Source organism: Colobus angolensis, unplaced genomic scaffold, assembly GCF_000951035.1.
Source record: "Colobus angolensis palliatus isolate OR3802 unplaced genomic scaffold, Cang.pa_1.0 Scaffold36, whole genome shotgun sequence".
Taxonomy (NCBI): Eukaryota; Metazoa; Chordata; class Mammalia; order Primates; family Cercopithecidae; genus Colobus; species Colobus angolensis.
The window spans coordinates 7,007,753-7,027,153 of record NW_012116932.1 but is presented as its reverse complement, the minus strand read 5'-3'; the positions used below and the strand labels follow the sequence as shown (position 1 = coordinate 7,027,153).

The 19,401-nt window shown below is 39.4% G+C and overlaps 1 pseudogene across 1 annotated transcript; it reads right to left on the bottom strand.

Annotated features, from left to right (window-relative positions):
* Nucleotides 1-2,500: 2,500 nt before the first annotated feature.
* LOC105519889 lies at nucleotides 2,501-19,271 on the bottom strand (annotated as a pseudogene). The gene is made up of 2 exons (XR_001003031.1): nucleotides 19,237-19,271; nucleotides 2,501-4,558 (listed from the first exon to the last, which is right to left on the bottom strand). The product of XR_001003031.1 is annotated as a 60 kDa heat shock protein, mitochondrial pseudogene (transcript).
* Between the last annotated feature and the right edge of the window lie 130 nt (nucleotides 19,272-19,401).

The following is a 19,401-nucleotide window of genomic DNA, read 5'->3' as shown; positions in this document are numbered from 1 at the left end:
CCGCGCACCAGCCGCAGCCGCCCTCTCTGCGCCGGTCCCGCCGTGCGCGCAGCTCCTGTCTCTGGAGGCCGGGCGGGGCCGGGCTTTGAACTTGCTGCCACAACCCCTGCTTCTCCAGTGAGCGCCCAAAGGCGGTCCCTCCTCTCCCCGCCCGCGGAGTCCAGCCTTTGTGCTCTCCTTCCCCGCGCAGTTCCGCCGTGGAACCTGGCTGCGCCGGGTTTTGAACTTGCGCTTTACCCCTGTTCTCTGTGGGTGGGTGGCAGCCCAAAGGCGACCCCAGGACCACCAGCCATCCTCGTGCCTCCTTGCAATGCAGGGGCCAGACTTTCCACACCACTCCCTTCCTCCTATCCCATTCCCGCTACTTGCACACACTAACTCTAGGTCCCAGGGCAGTCCTACTCTAACACCCTTGTTGCCCCTCAGATTCGGTGACCTGCTTACACTCTGGTCCACACCCATGGTCTCAAAGACGTAGGCTGCAAAACGTTCCTCCAGCTAGTGGCTTCCTGGTACCATCTGAAGGCAGCTCGATGGCCCTTGGGTTGTTGTACCTCTTCCCAGCACCACACACTTGTTCTCGTATTTGCAGGTCCCTCAGGTCTGCAGTGCAGCGTCTGGGGACCCATATTCCCAGGTACTGGCTCCCAGACCTCTCCTGCGAGAGATAATGAATTCACTGGATCAGCCATATCCTTCTCTCCACAGGACTGTTGACATGATTACAGAGTGGTCTGGCTTTTGCTTTGATCAATCAAGTCACAAAGTGGTCATGTCTGTTGGGTCTGATATTACTCTTCAGTGAAATTGTTTATGCTCAACAGAACGCCAAGGCCGAGCTGATAGAACCAGACCAGCTCCCAGATGGCAGGGGCTGTCTTTCTCTTTATCACACATAACAAGAAGCCTAGAAGAAGACTCCTCTGCGTGTGTTCAGCTGCTCAGGGACGACGTTAAGGGCTCAGTCTCTTTCCAGGATTCCACATGGCCACCTTCAACATCTTGCCTTTTCTCCTCAGACTTGTTGCCTCAAGGTTCCAAAATGGCTGCGATAGCCCCATGATGCTGCTGTGCAAAAAATAACTCCTGGTTCTAGCTGGTTTGTTGGCCAGGTACTCTGAAGTCATCAACAAGGACCATTTTCAGCAATCCAGTTCACCAGGGCAGCACAACAAATGCCCTGCCTTCAAGTCACTCACTTTCTAGTAGGGGGAGACAGATAATAAAATAAACAAGTATGGTGACAAATAGTGTGAAGAAAAATGAACCAAGAAAAAGGGAATGTGTTTACGTAGGTAGAGTGGTTGGGAAAGGTAACATCTGAGTAAAAACCTGAAGGAAGAACCTATTGGAAATCTCTCTGGGAGACAAGTGTCCTTGAGATGTCTACACACTTTCATTTTAAAAGCACTTACTTTTCTTTTTGACAGCCACTCTTCCTTGCAAAAGCAGCAATCTCACAGTGTTTAATTACTGGCTGGATTATCACGATTTAAATATTAACTATATATACACATATCAAGCAATCACAATAAACACCTTATCAGATTACTTCACAAAAGTGAGAGATGCATCTTGTTGAATACTGGCAAAGAAATTGCTAATTGTCTACTCAACACCTATTTTCATTTCTGATCTGGTATTTAAAAAAATTTTTTTTAGCTAAGCATACTGCAATCTGCAATTAAAAACAATACATTTTCTAGCCTCCCTTGCAGCAAGGAGTGGCCATTTGAAAAGTTTCTGGCCAATGAAATATAATTGTAAGTATTGTATTGGATTTTCAGTAGATGCCTTTACAGATGCTGATGTGGCTGACACATGCACTCCTTTGTCCCTTTTCCTTCATCCTGGTATCCAGATATAATGATGTGGTAGGTGAGATTATTAATTTCAATTGTTCACTCCATTCCTCAATTGAATTAGACAACCCATCCTTTGTGGTACTTGGAGTGTGCTTCCCCGCACCTTGATTTTAGGTTTGGCCATCTTTCTTTTTCTTTTCTGTCTGATTTGTTTTGTTTTGCTTTTAACTTTAAACAATTTTTTATTAGACAAAGATTGTCACATATTTGGATATTTCTCTACTTTGTACGCAATTATTCTCACTCTCCACAGAAAGGCTGCTTAATTTCTCATCTGGTGGTGGCAAGCACTAAAATTCTGATTTTTAACAGAATAGTAGTAAAAATGCCTCAGTGATTTAAGCTGAAGGCAGTACATTGGTACGTGACTCTTGTACCCAGTATCAGGAATGTACAAATGTCTTTTTATTCAAAAATACAAAATAAAGTATCTGAAGGCATGGACAATGACAGCAGTAAACCATTATATATTTTGTCAACTGAAACCAGCAACTGATGGTTATAATGATTTCTTAAACATCAGCCAGCCTTTTCTTCATTTTCTCCAACTGACTTCTCTGAAGTTATTGGTGAGGAACACTGCCTTTGACTTCCTGTCACAGTTTATTAATAAAGGTCAAGCACTGTTCTAGGAGTTACAATATGCCGCCTCCCATACCACATCCCATTCCACCCATTGCACTCATTCCAGGGTTCTTCTCTTCTTTAGGGATTTCTGTGACTACAACTTCCGCTGTAGTTAACAGAGAGGCTACACCAGCAGCATCCAGTAAATCAGTTCTCACAGCCTTTGTTGGGTCAATAATTCCTTTTCCCACCATATTCACAAAATCTCTGACCATAGCATCACAACCAACTTCTGAGGAACGTTGCATAATTTTCTCAACTATCAGAGATCCTTCAACACCTGCATTCTTAGCAATGGTCATTGCTAGAATTTTGAGTGTTATTTTAATTGTTCATATACAAATTTTTTTATCTTCATTAGCTGTAGTCAATGAGTCCGAGGCTGGAACGTTTCAACATCACTTGTCCCACCAACCTTTAGCATAGCTACTCCATCTGAAAATATTGCCAGTCGTTCAGTTTTTCCTTTTCATATTCACTAGTTGTGACATCTAACTGCTCGATGATTTCTTGAATACGTTTTTCAATTTGAGCCTGTCACCTTTTCCTTTTAAGAGCATGGCATCATCTTTGGTTACAATGACCTCTCCAAATTTTCCTAAGTCATGAGGATGAACATCATCAAGATTTAGGATCAACCCCTCTTCTCCAAACACTGCACCAACAGTAGCAATAGCCATATCTTTGAGCTGATTCTTTGTCACCAAACCCCGGAGCCTTGACTGCCACAACCTGAAAACCAACCTTTAGGCTGTTCAAGACAAGTGTACTTAGAGCTTCTCCACCAACATCTTCAGTGATTATGACCAAAGGTTTATGGTGAGCATTGGCAGTTTTAAGAGCAGGTACAATGGACTGGACACTAGAAATTTTCTTTTCACTCAACAGAACATATGCCTCCTGGAATTCACATTTCTGACCTTTTGATGTATTAATAAAGTATGGAGAAATATAGCTTTGATCAAACTTGAAGCTTTCAGTAATTTCTAATTCATCATTCGGTGTTTTCCCATCCTTTACTGTGATGACACCCTTTCTTCCCATCTTTTTCACTGCATCAGAGATGATATGGCCAATTTCTTTGTCTCCACTTGCAGAAATTGCAGCAGCCTGCGCAATTTCTTCAGGGATGGTCACAGGTTTAGACTGCTTTTTAAGTTCAGCAATTACACCATCAACAGCTAACATCACACCTCTCCTGATTCCCACTGGATTAACACCTTTGCTAATCTTCTCAAAGCCTTCCTTGGCAATAGAGCATGCCAGTACAGTAGCAGTGGTAGTGCCATCCCCAGCCTCTTCATTTGTGTTTTTGGCAACATCTTGTACAAGTTTAGCCCCAATGTTTTTACATTTATTCTTTAAGTCAATTGACTTAGAAACAGTCACACCTTCTTTTGTTACTTTGGCACTTCCCCAGCTCTGCTCAATAATCACTGTTCTTCCCTTTGGCCCCGTTGTAATGGCTACAGCATTGCCTAAAAGGTCTATACCTTGAAGCATTAAGGCTCGGGCATCTGCACTGAATTTTACATCTTTGGCATAAGCCCGGGTGAGATGACGAGCCAATACCCTGGACACTGGTCTCATCTAAAGACTATGGGGATCCAAAGCATTTCTGTGAGGTGGCGGCAGGGTGTGCCCGCAGCACCGCGAGGCAGGTCGGCGGCTGCGAGTTAGGCCTTATTTATTTATTTTACTTTTTTCAGACTTAGTTTCACTCTTGTTGCCCAGCCTGGAGTCCACATGGTGCAATCTCGGCTCACTGCAACCTCCACCTCCCAGGTTCAAGCGATTCTCCTGCCTCAGCCTCCTGAGTGGCTGGGACTACAGGTGCATGCCACCACACCTAGCTAAGTGGCCATCTTTCTTACTTTGGCCAGTGGGACGTTATTGAACATAATGTGAACGGGGGTTGAAAAGTACTCCCATAGTTTGGTTTGCCCAGATAGGCTTCTGCCAATAGCCTAGATAGCTGCTGCTCCAAGATAGATATGGAGAAATATGACGCAGACCTAAACTTCAACAGATAGCTAAGTTCAGCCAACCTGCAGCCTGAAGCAGACCTGTAGGAAGGAGACCAAAAAAAATGCCCATTGTTGTAAGTTACTGAGTTTTGGGCTGGTTTGTTACTCAGGATTATTGCAGCAAAAGTTAGCTAACATGATGGTTGATGATGACTGGAGCCCCAGCATCTTACTTAGGTCATATGGTGGCCTTAAAAGTGGAAGTCAAGCCCTAAGGATCACAGAGCAGAAATATAGAATAACCCATAGTCCCCTGACATCATGAAGCTACCATACCACCCCAAAGCATTCAATTTGCACTTCCTTTTTAAGAGAGAATAAATCACTATATGTTCGAGTTGCTATAGTAGGAGTCATCCCTTGTTATTACCTGTCAAATAATGATTTGTATTGATTCACTCAAAAAAGAAAACACTTTTTTTCATATTAAGAGAAACATTGAACACACGCAGTATCAACATTTAAATGTAAAATAGAAGACAGAAAAGAATCATCATGCTTACAGTAAGCCACTTAACTCGGAACTCATTTAGCATAGCTAAAAAGAATGGAACGATAGTCATTGTGGTCTAGCCAAGGTGTCAGGGCTATTTTGGTTGCAGGTGAGCAAAACTCAAGCAGCTTATTTTAAGTGGCAGGGAGCACAGGGCATTTTAAGGATATCTGAAGAAATGTCAAACACATCCAAGAGCTGACTGGTGACCACCTCAGGACCTTACTCTCAAATGTCTCCCACAATAGCTGTTTCAGAATGCAGTGTCTCCAAGGAGAGAATATAGTTGGCCCAACCTATTCACTCTAACCAGGCCACTTAAATCATTGGCCAGCACTGGATTGGCTGCTTTGGGATGGGTGTTCATCCCTGGTCCAAACAATCGTGGCTCCGTGGGAAAGAAGATAGAGGAAGAAACATTGAATGACAGTCATTCTGAGGCTGTGTATGGGACATGTTAAGCCAGGAAGGGAAGTTACATATGGTAGGCAAATTGACTGGCATATCCGGGACACCCGGTAAGCTTTGTTGAGGAAAGAAAGAAAACATTTCCAGGAATTCAAGCCTGAGTAGGATACCATTGTGTTTGTAGGAGTGGTTGGAGGAGAGAGCTAGGCAAGAGGCATGATGGAGCCTCTAAGAAAAATTTCCCTACCTCATGACATCACCCAGGATGACTCCAGATTGAGATTTCAAGAAAGGAGAAAAATTCCGAGTTTTCTATAAATTGATATTCTAACAGATTTGCAGTGTGTTTCTTCAGTCTTGTCATCATGTTGATAGAATATTTTTATGTGCCTCCCCACCTCAAGATGTGACCATCTCTTTCCTTCCCTCCCCAGGTAAACTTCTTGAGAGATTACTTTATATTCCCCATCTATACTCCCTCACCTCTGTTGAGCTCCTCAGACCAGCTACAATGTGACTAATTTCCCTATCTCTCCACATTGCTGCTTTAACTGGATTGCTAAAGACCTCTCATCTGCCAAACTCGGTAAACGCAATTCAGTCTTGTTTTATTTCACCTCACTGCAGCTGTGACCAGTCCTGAAACTCTCTCCTGTCCTGATCTTTATAGGACCAGTCACTTTTGATTCTACCCCTTTTTCTCGAGGCAGGCATTTTTCCTGCTTTGTGGGTCTTCCTTCATTCAGTCCTTAAATGTTACCTCTCAGTTTTATTCTTGACTTTGCTACACTCAACCTGGGCGATCTTATCTAATCCCTCAGCTGTAAATTCAGAGGGATCTCATCTCATCTCTTCCAAATCCAATTCAGCTGCCTACTAGAAAGTTCCAATAGGTATCTCATAGGTACCCCTTACAACACAGCCGAAACAAAACTCATCATCTTTCCCCCCATATCTGTCCCTCCTACTGGATTCTCAGTCTTATATAACTTAGTTTTCCAAGCCACAAACCCAGGAATTACTGTCAACCCCACATTCAGTCACCAAATCCTTTGTTCTCTCCTCTTTCTTCCTACCTCCTCCCATTGCCTTATTGAAACTCCCATTGCATCCCTCTAGACCACCCCAAGCATCACCTATCTTGCACTGCTGCATCCTCTCCATTCTTTCTTCCAGATTATCAGCCCTACTAGAGTCAAGGAAATCTTTCTCCATACTGATCTATATAATTATATAATTTCCCTGTTTAAAAATCCTCCAGTGGTCTTGTCTCCTGAGAGTTAAAAACTAGATCCCTTAGTAGGATCTTCAAGGCTTTTCAACCTCGAGTCCTATCTACCATTCAACCTCATCTCCTACCATTTTCCCACAGATACTCTGGGCTCCAGCTTGATCTTGGCCACTATCTCCTCCATACACTGCTCCATACTCTGCCACTGTGCAACCCTCACTCAAACATTACTTCCTCTTAGTAAGTAAACTGCCAAGCCATGATTCAAGCTCATGATGTTCACCATTAACGATTCTGTCCCCCTGCCCCACCACCACCAGCGGAAGGATGGGAAAATAGGGTGGGCCAATGTGCTTAAAATGCCTACATCATGGCCAATCTGATCTCTCCGCAATGCTGACAACTGACCCAGACAGTGATACATTCTCTCCAGCTGCGATTCTTACTTACTTGAAGTCAGCCAAAATGCCTCAGTCTGGTTTGGCAGACTCTTCATGTTTGACCTGAGTTTACTCTAGTGAAACGTTGCGAAAGGAAAAAGTCGAATCTCCTACCTGAGATAAAATGTGAGGTTTCCTGTGGATATTACTGATGCATGTAATCTCTCTTCTTACTTTTTTCAGATAACTGTGTGTCAGCCTGTGTGTAGATGTGGTTTATGGAATATATCTAAAAATGTTACCACTTTTCCTGGATGCAAGCTCCTGCTTTTAAACAAATCAGTTTATCTCCAGTGTCTGGTAAAGTTGCCATCTGGACCCTCCTGATGCCCACAAATATGGCACTCCATGCTGCAAAAGCAAGAGGCAGATAATTGTTTCTGTATTATAGCAATAAAAACAAAATCCTTTGCAAAACTACTGATCAATTTTCAAATGCAGAATAGTAATAAGAGGAAAGGCTGAAATATTCTCAAGTCCTTAAGTACAGTAATAGATTCAAGGCAAGATTTCAAGTATCATAGGATACTATAACACTTTAAAAACTGCATAAGCATTTCTCAAAACACTTCCTATACTTAGACATACTAGTTAGAAAACTGAACTGGACTGAAATATGAAAAAGCTAGACCACAGTATAACAATGCATGTGATCTCTATTGAATTACCAAGCCTGCCTTCAAAAAAAAAAAAAAAAAAGAAGAGGGCCAGGTATGGTAGTTGTCACCTGAAATCCTAGTGCTTTGAAAGGCCAAGGCAGGAGGATCACTTGAGGAGTTTGAGGCTACAGTGAGCTGTGATCCTGCCTGGGCAACAGAGGCTGTCTCTAAAACAAAACACAAAACAAAGAAGAGATAATAAGTAAACAATAAGAATAAGCCATGTGTGCATACAAAGTTAGAGTCATGCATATGTACATGCCCATTTTCAAAATATGTATGTATGGTTCATGCCTATATATGGGACACACTGAAACTGAAAGTGCTATGAAGAAATTTTTTTTTTTTTCTTTTTTTAAGACGGAGTCTCGCTCTGTCACCCGGGCTGGAGTGCTGTGGCCGGATCTCAGCTCACTGCAAGCTCCGCCTCCCGGGTTCACGCCATTCTCCTGCCTCAGCCTCCCGGGTAGCTGGGACTACAGGCGCCGCCACCTCGCCCTGCTAGTTTTTTGTAGTTTTTAGTAGAGACGGGGTTTCACCGTGTTAGCCAGGAAGGTCTCGATCTCCTGACCTCGTGATCCGCCTGTCTCGGCCTCCCAAAGTGCTGGGATTACAGGCTTGATGAAGAAATGTTTATCTTATGGGCTGAAATTATCTTATATAAAAATTCAAAATAAATTTATCTATGATTCAGTTGGCCTTGGACAAATTCTTTCTGTTCATCTTAATGTCAAAGGGTTGGAAGTCACCTCAGATACGGGTGGTGTTCTCAACAGCAGAGAGAAAGTGAACAGAGCTTTCCTAGTTCTTAAATTTAGCTTAAGGACTTGCTGCTCTAGGGCAGGGGTCTGTAAACTATATGACCTTTGCAGCCAAATCTGGCTCACTGACAATTTTAAGAAATAAAGTTTTATTGGAATACAGTGCTCCTTATTTACTGGAATGCCTTTGCTCCTTCTACCACACCTTGCTGCCTGATCAGTTATTTATTTATTCATCAAATAAATAATTATTGAGGACTTCAGGAGCATCTTCTATGTTCTAGATGCTATGCCAGGCACCAAGGACACAAAGATCATTAAAAATAATGAACAGTGACTGACAGTAGGGTAAGATCAATTTTTTTTTGAGACAGGGTCTCACTCTGTCACCCAGGCAGATAGCTCACTGCAACCTCGACCTTCTGGGCTCAAGCAATTCTTCCGCTTCAGCCTCCCAAGTAGCTGGTAGTACAGGTGCACAACACTGCACATAGCTAATTTTTGTATTTTTTGTAGATACAGGGTTCCATCACGCTGCCCAGGCTGGTCTTGGAATTCCTAGGCTTAAGCAATCTGCCTGCCTCGGCCTCCCAAAGTGCTGGGATTACAGGCGTGAGCCACCATGCCCAGTCAGATAGATGTGACCCCCACCCCAGAAACCCTTACCCACAATCTGATTAAAAAATTAAGAATAAGTTGGGCACGGTGGCTCATGCCTGTAATCCCAGAACTTTGGGAGGCCGAGGCAGGCGGATCACGAGGTCAAGAGATAGAGACCATCCTGGCTAACATGGTGAAACCCAGTCTCTACTAAAAATATGGCCGTGGTGGTGTGCGCCTATAATCCCAGCTACTCGGGAGGCTGAGGCAGGAGGATCACTTGAACCCAGGGGGAAGAGGTTGCAGTGAGCCGAGATCGTGCCACTGCAATCCAGCCTGATGACATACCAAGACTCTGTCTCAAAAAAAAAATTAAGAAGAGCAGTATCTTTATAAAAGATTATTCTATGATTTTATTTTTCTAAAAGATGTAGTGTTGGTTAATTAGATTATAACCTTAAAGCACATGCAGGATATATAGAATGTTGATATGATGTCAGAGAAGTTACCTGGCTCATAAAATTTAAGGCAATTTCTCAAGCCAATTTAGTTTTTATCTTTATTATGTTTTTAAATTCTGTTAGCCACCATACGAGACATAATTCCGGCGTCACATTGGCATGGAACCCACAGATTGTGATTAGTCACACTCAGTCACTGTGCTATAGCCTCTAACTTGGATGTTATGACTTTTTAATATAATCTTTGGTAATCTTTTTTTGCCTAAGTTTTAAAAATTGGAAATTTACCATCTTGACAGAGCATCTCAAATTTCCAACAGAGCTCTGTTCATTTAAGGAATGATTATATTATTATTTCTACTAAATTTTCACAGTCACATGAAGTCTTTTCTAGAAACCTAAAAGTAGTAAAGAAAATAGTATTATAAACATTGCAACTCTAAATAATGTTTTAAATGTACATAGTGAAGAAGATTCCAGTAGAAGTAGTAAATGTTAATCTGTCTGTGCCAGAATAAGTGAATAATGCTAGAACTAATGTGTGATTTCACATAGTTATAAGATTTTGTTTTTGTTTATTTTTTTTAAGCCAACTGGAAGTTCAACAGATAAGATATAAAATCTGACAATCCCTGGATCAGCAATCTACTAACCCTGATCCTCAGGAGCTGTCTATCTTGAAACTGTGTCAAAAACTGGCAGGAAATCACCTATACTTTTTGTCATTTTTCAAACTACGCACACTGACACAGCCATAGTTATAGACAATCCAGTGACTTCCCCAACCCCCAGAATAAAGCATTGTTCCAGCATAAAACTGATAAATTATTAATTAATGGACAAAAAAAGACTAAAGCAATGGGTGCATCACTCCAAGTTACACTCCTCACTGCAAAAACAGAATAAAATATCCCATAAAACCAGTCACAACCATCATGAAAGAGTCATGCCTGGAAAGAAAGCAGAAAATGCTATTGGCAAAAGTCCCCTATGACTTCCAATGACAATATGGGAAGCCACATAAAATCAGCGGAATACAATAGGAAAGAGCAATCTGTATTATGAGTGTGTGTGATAGAAGTGACTTCATCTTAGATTTGAACCAAGCATTGCAAAATATAATCCTACACTTGACATGTATGTCACATGTATAAGGGAGAAGTGCTGAATGCCTCTGGGCTCCACAAGAAAAGATTGAGGTGTTGTGTTGTCAACTGGAAAACAAGTGTTAAGGTCAGGGCTGATGGAACATCAGCCACACAAGAAGCAAAAAAGAATGTTCCTATACAGTTAAGAGTCTGCTCCTGCAGGCCAACCCATATACAGCTTTAGTGACAGAGAACAGTCAGTGGTCAAAAACATGACCTCTTGGCCATAGTATGATATCAAAGGAGACAGTGAAAATCCTGGATCAAATCACAGCAGGTGTCTGCCTTCTCAGTTGCTCCAAGAAGAAATGGTCAACAAGAACAGCTCTGGTTTCCCCACATTCAAGTATAATTACAGTCAGAAGTGTGTTTACATAAACTATGGAGACAAAGACGAGCTTATAAAAATGGTGTTGCCATGCCATAAGAAAATACTTCTTTTATGATTCCAAGTGGCAAGTGTCAGTGATATATTCAGTATCTTAGAGAGGCTAAGCTTTTAACTTCAGGGCTAAAATATCACAGTTGTAAATATCAAATATAAGTTATCAGAATTTCATAAGGAGGTTGAGCTGTGGTACAAATGAATCTATCACTGAGTAGAATTTTTTAACACTTTATTTTCTCCATTCATCACAAAAAGAAGTCAATATCATATTAATGGGCACATTTAAAAGTCACATTCAAACATTGTACCAGACTGTGAAGAAATTCTTTCCCAGGCCAAATTAATCAAGTGCAGAATAAGGGAAGCAAGTGGTATTCTCTTCCAAAATCAAACATTAACCCTTCTGAACTCTGAGTGCAATGTAACTGTCGACCTAATAGACTTTACGTGAGTGTGGTCTTCAGCAAGAAATTGCTCCATAACTTCTATGTGATAGTGCAATTCCAATATCCAAACCAACTAGCGGAGCTAGATCCTGGAGCTGTGTCCTGAGTGCCTAAAAGGAGCAGGAAGAAAACGGCTAGTCAGATAGCCTGATCTGTTGCTCAAGCTGACAGATATAGATAGCTTAGAAAACAAAAAACAAAAAAAAAGCATACTCTTTTCCCTCTTGGTGCTGATCTATTTTATTTATTATCAGTCTTGATTTTAATATCATAAATTGTAGTTATTTAACCTAAAGTTGGTAAATCACTTGGTCCAAATCCCCATGAGTGGTTTAAATTGAAAAACAATAAATTCCTGAATAAGCATGTTAAAAAGAAAAACAACTGAAGCACAGCTCTTTTTGCAATCTGTGAGCAAGGCAGTCATGGCTCCGTCTTAATAGCCATTGTCTTTTGTATGAGTCCTTGTCTTTGTCTTTTACACTTGCATAGAATCTTCCTAGTTTGAAATTTCAAGAATTCTGCAAGTCTTGCATGAAATTTAGACCATCCCACTTACACTGAGAGTGGGTGGAGAACATGAGACCCAGGGAAATGAAACAGCCTCTTCTGTGTCAGAGAAGAGAATAAGGAAGAAAAAAAAAGTCCTAACTTTTTTCTGGTTCACTTTTAGTAATGTTGTTTTTTACAGTATTTTAGCAATAAGAAAATGTGGACAGATCCTCCTCGAATTATACTTAAGTCAGAGAAGGTAGCAAATGTAGATTTTAAAGGGCTCTTTTCAGGAAAACATTTAAGAAGCACAATTATCTAACAAGCAAAACTGATAATTATGTAATTCCACAGCATTTGGCAAGATGATAACTTTTGTTTTAAAGAATGGGTAGGATTTACTTTATGCCTTTGTGCATACAGAACTTTGTGCCCCAGATCTCTAGAGATCTCTAGTGCAGAACAACAAGGTTATCATCAGTCAAACATCTTGCAGAGATAGACACTATTTATCTTAGTCTTTAGGAAAACAGAAGTTGAAGAGTGCAAAGTGAAATTGCTGGTAATGAAAATAGTCAAGATATAGTTTAAAGAATATTTTCTCTGACAAATGAAAGCAAATGACACACAATCAGTGACAGAAGACTTGGTTCCCAGAAGAATGGTACCTCCTACACCTTGAATTTTAAGAAGGTGTCACCTTGGTTCTCAGACAGAACCTCAATTATACAGCATCCATTATGTGCTAAGCTCTGTGTTGCTAGCTTTATTAGAATTGTCTTCGTTACTCTGATCTTTGTGTGGAAATTGTTATGCCCCCTTCAAAAATGAATCAGATGAAGTGAGTCCCCCAAAGCACGCAGCTAATAACAAAGGTAGGTCTGTTTGACACCAAAGTCTATGTTCATTTACTACACCATACAGTTGCAAGCTAAAACACAAGTGTATTTGTTTTTGTTGTGTAATAACCCCAGAACTTAGTGACTTAAAATCAAAACCACTTACTTAGGTAATGAGTTGGTGTTAATGATTTAGGCGGGGCTCAGATGGGCAACTCTTCTTGTCTTGACCGTTCACTCATGCACCTGCAGTTGGCTGATAGGTTGGCTGGGGGTTGTCTGGTCTAAGATAGCCTTGGCTGGCAGACTTGCCTCTGCTCCATGCAGTCTCTAGCCATTTAACAGGGGAGCCCAAGCCTGTACACATGGTAGCTGGGCAGTATCCCAAGAGAACAAGCAGCAGTATGTAAGACCTTTTGAGATCTAGGCTCTGAATTCACACAACATCCTTTCCATCACATTCTATTGTCCAAAGCAAGTCTCAATTCTAGCTCAGATTTAAGGTGGAAGATACAGACTTCACTTCCTGAAGAGAGAGGAACTGCAAACCACATTGCAATTACCTCTGTGATTTTCTTCCTGAAACCCATGGTCTCTCTTTAACTATGAGAAAGCACCAGAGAAATCCAGTTTGAGAGATACTCTACAAGGCAACTGCCAGTGCTCTTCAAAGGTGTCAAGGTCATGAAAGACAAAGAAAGCCCGAGGAACTATTACAGATTGAAGGGGAAAACCAAGTAGACATGACAAGTAATGTAGCATAAGGTTATGAATTGAATACTGAAACAGAAGGACTTTGGTAGAAAGACTGGCTAAATCTAAACCAAGTCTATAGTTTTATTAAAAAATGAAGTGCCCTGGTTTGGATAAATTATAAGGTTACTTTATTCATGTCTAACCTGAAAGGAATGCTTTCCACATTACATTTTTAAGCATGATATTTGGTGTAGTTTTAATTGATGACATTTACTGAGGTTAAATAAATTCCTGTCTATTCTTAGTTTGCTAAGAACTTTGCATAATAAATTTATGTTGACTTTTAGTAAATCTTTTTCTGTATCTGCCGGAACAATCATATGGTTTTCATCCCTTGATATGGTAATAATTAACCATATGTCAATGTATGTAATTGGTTTTCTGGAATTAAAACAATCTTATGTTCTTAGAGTAACCGAACTGGATTATAATGTATTGTGGTTTCCATGCATTGCTGAATTTGGTTTGATAATATTTTCTTTAGGATGTTTGAATTTCTATTTATGAGTAAGAGTGGTCTATAATTTACCTTACACTCATCCTCTCCTTTTATATTGTTTTTAATATGTTGAGATTTTTATATCAAATTTATGATATCCTGCCTCTTAAAATAAACAAAATTACTACATTTTCTTATATTGTTTGGCACAGTAAATTTAAGATTTAAATTAGTTATTCTTTCTATGTTTTATAAAACTTACCTGTAAAGCTATCTGGGCCTAGTATTTTCTTAGTGGGAAGATTTCGAGCACCTGATTCAATTTATCACGTCACTATAAGACTACTCAGTCCAAGCACTTTGGAAGGCTGAGGAGGACAGATCACTTGAGCTCAGGAGTTCAAGACCAGCCTGACCTACCTGGCAAAACCCCATCTCTACTAAAAATACAAAAGTTAGCTGGGCGTGGTGGTGCATGGCTATAATCCCAGCTACTCGGGAGGCTGAGGCAGGAGAATCACTTGAACTCTGAAGGCGTAGGTTGCAGATCAATGCGAGATCACACCACCGCACTCCAGCCTGGGCAACAGAGGGAGACTTCGTCTCAAACAAACAAACAAGCAAACAAAAAACTATTCCGATTCTCTGGTTCTTCTAGAGTTGATTTTCACAAGGTATGTGTCTCCAAGAATTCTCTCGTTCACCTAAATTTAAAATTTTATTGACATAAAGTAATTCATAGTGTCCTTTTAGTTTCTGTTTAATTTCTGCAGCACAATAATCCATTTATTATCGAGAGTTATATTTTTAATGTCTCACTGTAATAGTAGATTTGCCTACTTCTCCTTATTGATCTGTCCATTTTTACTTTATATATTCTGATATGTTATTAGCTGCCCACAAGTTTTTTTTTCATTTGTTTCTTTGTTTTTGAGATGGAGTCTTGCACTGTCACCCTGGCTGGAGTGCAGGGGCATGATCTCGGCTCACTGCAACCTCTGCCTCCCAAGCTCAAGCTATTCTCCTGCCTCAGCCTCCCAAGTAGCTGGAATGATAGGTGCCCACCACCATACCCAGCTCATTTTCTGTATTTTTAGTAAAGACGGAGTTTCACTATGTTGGCCAGGCTGATCTCAATCTCCTGACCTCATGGTCCACCCACCTCGGCCTCCCAAAGTGCTGGGACTACAGGCGTGAGCCACTGTGCTTGACCTAGCTGCATACAAGTTTTAAAGGATTGTTTTCCCAGTGAATTATACATTTTGCCATTATATAGTGACTCATTTTATCTGTAATAGTGGTTTTAATTTAAAGTGTATTTTTGCCTGATATTAACACACTATTACAGCTTTCTTTTGGTCAATATTTGCATTTTGCTATCCTTGACTTTAAATTTCTCTCTGTTCCTATGTTTCAAAGTTTATTATAAATATCAGACAACCAGGTTTTGAGATTTGTATTTGATCTGAAAGTCTTTTAAATTATAAAATATACTGTGTTTCTTCTTATATTTAAATCTATTTCCACTTTCTCATTACCTGTTTTCTACTTGTCCCATTTAAGTTTTTTTTCTTCCTCTCTTGTCCTGTTTGGATTGATGTCTTCTTTTTTTCTTTTTCTTATTCCATTTTCTCTGTACTTGTTTGTGAGTTATGTGTTCTATGCTTACAGTTAAAGTTTATACTTTAGGATTTTTAAGTTATCCTTATAACTTGAATATGCATACATTTTTGACAGCCTAAATTTAATCAATACTTTACCTTTCTCCTGATTACTATAAATAATTTAGACTGCTTTAACTCTAATCAACCGCCTTTGGCTTACATTGTTTTCCAGTATTTTAGTTATAGTTTATTGTCCCTATGATTTAGTCAATATTGTTATTTTACACGGTCACATCTAAGATAAATAGATAGATGATTGATTGATAGATAGATAGATAGATAGATAGATAGATAGATAGATAGATAGATAGATAGACAGACAGACTAGTATCTTGGTTTACCATTGTTGGGGTTATAGACCTTCTTTCTTTTTTATTTTTCTTTTTACCTTCTTTCTGAAGTACATCCTTTAGGATTTCCTTCAACAAATGTCTTTTAGTAACGAAGTCATCTGCTTTTGTTTTTCAGAAGTGTCATATTTTATTCTCATTCTTGAATAATAGTTTCACTGGGTAAAATTTTAGGTTGATAGTTTTTCTCCCTCAGCATATTGAATACAAAGATATTAGTATGTCTGTCTTGTGTCTTCTGGTTGCATTGTTGCTACTAAAAAGTCGGTAGTCATACTAACTGCCATTATTTTAAGATAATTTGCTTTCTTTATCTGACTATAAGATATATTTTTCTTCAGTGTTCAGTAGTTTCACTATGATGCATCTAGGCATGAATTTCTTTTTAATTGTCTTGTTTGAGATCCATTGGTCTTCTTAGAGAAGTAAAAGGAAGATGATATTCAGCCAGCATACCCCTTGCTAAACCATGAGCTCTAAGTCAGGGCCACATCCAACCAAAGACAATTATTATTTCCTGCACATAAATGTTTAATGAGCTGACCCACCTGTAAGCTCTTGGGCTGCATCTGCTCAGTGTCGTCTTCTAATTTATCTTCTTAGAAGGAGGATCTTTTTGTAAACACATTAAAACATCATAATGTTCCACACTGCTAGAGGTGAGTATTTATCAATATGTATAGGGCACACAGCAGTGGGTTAGTGGTTTAGATGTCACTTTACCATTCTCTTTGCCATAAAGAATTTGTATGCAAAACTGGGTCTCTTTAGAAAGAAATAAATATGTATTTTTGACTTTCAGTTAAATTTGGCAAAATTAAGCCTTTTCTATCCCACTCTCTCTTCTGAAGCCAAAAAAAAAAAAGTAAGTAAAATAGCTCTGCCTTTGGTGAAACTAGGAAACAATAAATATCGAAATCCTCAATCTAGAAAGATCAGCTGCCAAATGCAATGAAAGCTGAACCAAATAGAGGGGAGATACTGGAAAATGACTTGTGTCTTTGCAGACCTATAGCAGAAAACAGGAAAATGGCCTGAAAACTAAACCATTATGCCCTTGCTTAGAGCAGAGGGGGCCGGGAACATCCCTGTGCTATACTTTTCATGGAGTGGTTAGGGAGGAAGGGAGCTGACAAGAAGGCTCACAGACAATTATCTTTGTAGGATCTTTGGGGTCAGTGTGACAGGGTAAAAATTGGCTCTGCAAGTGCTGATATTCAATGGCTAAAATTGAAGGCAAATGCTAAATCTCTACACATGAGTTTCTAAATGAGCCAAGTAGGCCCACTGCTCAGCCCTGGCGGAAGTATTTCCTTATGGCATGGTAAGTTTTGTGAAAAAATGTTCTAAGCCAGTATCTTCAATCTAAGGTACAGACAGTTTTAGTTCACTTCTCAAATCTCTTAGCCTTGCTCTTCTTTAGCAGGTAGAAACCAGAAAAGAACAGTCTACATTCATAGAGGAGCAATAATGAGAAGCAAACCACTTTAGGATCTAGCTTAGGTAATATAGGAGAGAAAGAAGCAGCAGCAGATGAAGAATAGGCATCAGAAGCTCATCATGAATTACAGGGAAATTTTGAACAAATGATTGTCCATCACATCAACCAAATTGAAGAATATATGGTTTTTCTAAAGCAAATACTCAGGGAAGACACGATGATATAATAGAAAGAAGTAAAAAAGAAGCTGGCAGAACTCAGGAGATATGTGAAAGTGGAAACTAAATTTTTTATAAAAATAAAATCCATATTAGAAGGAGCAAAACCGCAAACAGACATTAATGGAAACATAGTTAAGCATGTAGAATTCTGACAGATTTGAGAAAGAAAGTTAAACCAAAAAATGTTAAAGAGTACTAGAAAAACTATAAATAATAAAAGCCATGCATAGGAAATCCATCATGAAAATAATTTACATCTCTGAAGTGAACTGAGCAAATGAAGCAATAGTATCCAGAGATATAATGAAAGAAAACATTCCTATTTTTTAAAAACCTCAAATCTGTAGATTGAAAAAGTTCAGAAAGACTTACACTGAGCCATATCTTGGTAAAGTTACTGGCCCTGAAATGTAAAGAAAGAATGGACATATGAAAGAAAATTAAATGACTCATAATAAAGGGAAGCAAATCAGATAACACTTTCCCACTGCAACATTCAAAGCTTAAGAAAGTAGAACAAAACTTCCAAAAGAGAAAGAAGACATGACCACCTGACAATGTTCAGTCCAAATGACATTTACGCATATAGGCAATGAGATTTTCAAACATGCAGGATCTCAAGAAATATATTAATAGTATCTGTGAGCCCTTCTTGGTGAAGCTACATGGTGATAAATCCAACAACAGGACGTGAATGGAAGACTTGTAATAAAAAGACTGATGGAAAACATTGAAACTATTTCAATACAAAGTCAAGGCTAGATAGCCATCCAAAATGTAGACTCCAAAGAATAATTGCCAAAGAGAATGTAAACATTATAAACAATGTATATACTTAATCTGTCTCAGTAATTGGTTTCCATAGACATGGAAATAACACATCTTTGGATCTCACTGTTTAGATGTTTTTTGCTTTGAGTATGTGAGTATGTAATCCTTGTTTTTTAAATCAAAGTATATATCTTTTTGTTGTTGTTGTTGTATATGGAAATATTACTTACTTGTTTCTTTCTTATTTTACTGTGAGCCTAGACTTAAGGAAACTGTTCACAAGAAATCAGATATTATTTGTGAGTTTACTCTTTACCTAGCAGTAGTAGAATTTCCAATCTAAATGCAGAGAAAAATAAGTGAATTAGGTTAAAGTTCACACCTAGCTTACTGACTTAAAGGAAAGTTCTAATGCAACGCCTGGAACCTAAAAAAAATGACACTGGAATGCAAAACGTGGGAGGAATAAATTTAATTTAAGACTTAAGAGTTCTCACATAATTCGCCAAATTTCACAGTCCAGTTGGTAATGATCTGAAGGTAAAGCCAGCCTCAGTCATGATTCTTATTTGAGGAGTCCTTCACAGAGCAAGTTCCCAGATCTTAGCTCATTTCATCCTCAAAACAAACATGTAAAGCAGAGATGCTATTATCACCATTTTACATGTTTAAAAAAAAATCAGACACTCCAAGTGGTTAAGTGACTTACCCAAGATTATTCAGCTAAATCAGTCACAATGGCTATGAGAAGTTGAGTGGCTATTTGAGGTTTCAAGAGACAAATCTTCAGCCCTCAGTTGAACAATACTGGTTAAATTCCAAGCAAATGTCATCAGATGAAATTTGGTTATTTTTGCATCTGAGAAATTGTTAG